Raw genomic sequence first — 3,238 nt, 5'->3', positions numbered from 1 at the left:
TTTAGGTCTTAGATCATCACATAACAAGAGTGTAGACTTAGTTCCTTTGGCTCTGAAAATTGAGAGAACAATTCACAGTGTGAGAAAAGTGATGGCAAGTACAACTATATGACGCCTTTGGAATGGATTTTTCAAAAGAGTAGTAGGAGTTCATGATTAGACGATTACATTGCTTTGGCTACTCAAGTTTCAACTATTCACAACAATTGGGTGTCTGCACTTAAAGTTAATGCTATCAGTCCCCCTACTTAATTGTGAATAGAAATTGCCAAATAGGAAGTCCGTTTACCACAACCCAACAATTCAATCTCACACTCAACTTCCAAAGAATTCAAAGGAATCCTTATTCAACATTATACCCTAGCATGGTAGAATCATCCGATTTCTCTTGGAGCAACAACAATGATCCTACACCACCTCATGAAATCAAATTTGGAAGATGTGCTTGCCAAGTTTATTGAGAAGTCAAGCAAAGATTCGACAAGCACCACATTCTTCTCTAAAAATCAGCGGCATCTATTAGGAATCTTGAAGTTCAAATGGGACATTCTTAATATTCTATCAAAGAGTTCAAGGATCTTTGCCAAGTGATATGGAGAGAGCTGAAGAAGCAAGTCAATGCAATCACTTTGAGGAGTGGTTAAAAACTGAGGAACCAAGGATGAGGAACAAATTGAAGCAGACCAGGAACGTGCAGAAATCACACACACTATGGCGATAAAACTTATCATTGCAAGCTGAAAATCACGAGAAGATGAGCAAGTAGAGTTTAATGTTTTCGATGCCATGAAACGTCCATCTGAATTAGATACATGCTTTGAGATTAGTATCCTTGATAACTATGCCTAAATTTTTTGAAGAAAGCTACCTTATTCTCCTTTAGAAACTAGTTAGTCAACTCTAGGACTATGGAGACAATTTGAGAAGGTAGATAAACAAAATTGAAGCCTTACGTGTATGGTGAAAATTGAGGATAGAGGGCTAGATTTTCCTAGATGATCGAATTGAAGGAGTGAGAAAGTCAAGCTTATGACTTTAACAAAGCTGCTTACTTTTGGGAGGCAACCCAAGCTTTTTATTTTTATTTTGATTTTTTCCCTTTTTCTTTATTGATTAATTTGTTATTTTTTAGGTTTGGTTTTCAGGTGTTTTATGTTTTTTTTTCTATTTAGTTTAATTAATTTGATGGTGTTTTGTTTCTCTAAATTGATAATTTAACATGTGATGTGTGTTGCAGATGAGGGCACCATAAGTTTTATGTTTTGACAAAATTAAGGCAACAATGAGAACCGAGTTGGTGATCGAATTGTCACATGTTTCCACTTCATATGCAAAAAGGGGGTAAATTTTCTTTTTCTCTTGTCTCTTTTGTTTACATATGTACATTGGGACAATGTAGATTTTAGGGTGGGGTAAGAGAAGTCTCTTCAAAATTTATTTTTGAATTTGTGGATTTATGAGGAAATTTTTTGTGTTCTATTTTGAATTTTGGTTCTTCTCTTGGATAATTTATATGTCTATGATAGGAATATATTGCAATAACATGTAGCAAGTAGAGGACATTAATTTTGCCTTTATTATAGATGATTGTGAATGTTAATGACATTTAGTTTGAGACCCTAGTGTGTGGATTGAAAGTGGTTAAGTTTACTCACTTAGAGACATTTCATGTGTAGTTTCATGGACATTTTTGTGATCTCAACAAATTCTAGAACTCATTCGATAACCACTCAAGGAAATCCTAGAGTTCACATCACTTAGAAATGTTTAGACTGTTTTTTGACCGACTGAGCCTTTCAAGCCGACCCTTTTAATTATCTCGAGCTAGTTAATCCATTGAGCCTTTTTAAACATAATTTAGCCTTGTTTTTCTTTCTTTGACTTAATTTTTACCCACCCTTTATGAGCCTAAAACACAATCTTACTCGTTTTATCTTTAAGAGACTAATTGAAATTCAAGCTTATTACGGAATTGTTGAGGTAGTGTAGTTTTTGCTACAACCCAGGTTATGCAAAAATACATTAGGGGTTGTGGGTGCTTGTAAGATCAAGGTGGGCTAGTGTGTTTTTCTACTTAATTATTGTTGAAAAAAAAGGAAGAAAAGAAAAGTGGGCATTGAAAAGCATTATGAAGATATGAAATTATCAAATGGGTTTAATTATTGTCGAAAAAAAAAAAAGAGTTATAAGGTTGGGAAGCTGCTGAGTGAAAAAGGGAAGTGTTTTTATATGAGAGTAGTAAGAATGAATGAAGATTAAGTCTCTTAATTTGATTTTTTTTATTTCCCTTTCCTCTTTCATGAACCCATAACCTACCCTAAGTTACAACCTTTACAAGACCAGTGATCCAAGGTAGTGTGAATTTCTATATTAGTGGGAGTGGTTTGAAAAGGACCTATGGAGTTTGATTCCATGATTCACATATAGTCATAACCCGAATATTGAGATCAAAATTTTGTTCAAATGTTATGCATAAACCACCGGGTTGTAGACTACAGTTTGTGGTGTATGGATATTCTAGGGTCGATAACGATAACGATAATGGAATTGATGTTTGCATTGTCTACGAGTTCAGGGGATTTTTAATTATTCTATTTGTTTTGTGTATAAGCGATTTTTGAGACAACTTTATGAATTGATCAAGAATTTTGTTCTTTTTATGTTTATTTATATTTTTGAAGTTTAGGTTAAGTTTAGTGTGATATTTGTGGGTATCATGCTGGAAACGTCACGAGACAAAAACTCATCCAACTAGGACCGCCTAGGGGTTTAAAGGCTATTGCTATACTAAGCATCGTGTCAATCTATGAAGTGACTTAGGATATTTAGATATATGTTTTAATGTTTTAATTGTTTGTTTTATTTTCAAGCTTAAAGACTTGTTTATCCTTAGTTTGCTAGGGACTAGCAAGAAGCTGGTTGGGGTTGTGATAAGAGCTTGAAAAATCTATTTGTTTGCGATTCAATTGTATTGTGTGAAAAATGTGTTTTTATTGCAAAATTTGAGTTATTATTTCAAAATACCTTTATGGATCACGGGGTGTATTTTGAGTATTTTTAGGTTAAAAATGAATATGAATGAAGAAGAATGATGTCAATGGAAATTGTGATGAGTAGGTGATAATCCGAAATTTATCCTGTTTTTGTTATGCTTTTAGGTTGGATTTTAATACTTCTTTTTCATTTATGCCTGAATTGCTACTTATTTCTTTCCATTGTGTTTTGGCAATAATTTTAG

This window comes from Pistacia vera, unplaced genomic scaffold (assembly GCF_008641045.1).
Source record: "Pistacia vera cultivar Batoury unplaced genomic scaffold, PisVer_v2 Contig330, whole genome shotgun sequence".
Classification (NCBI taxonomy): Eukaryota; Viridiplantae; Streptophyta; class Magnoliopsida; order Sapindales; family Anacardiaceae; genus Pistacia; species Pistacia vera.
The sequence above is the reverse complement of the archived record's forward strand: the minus strand, read 5'-3'. Positions refer to the sequence as shown.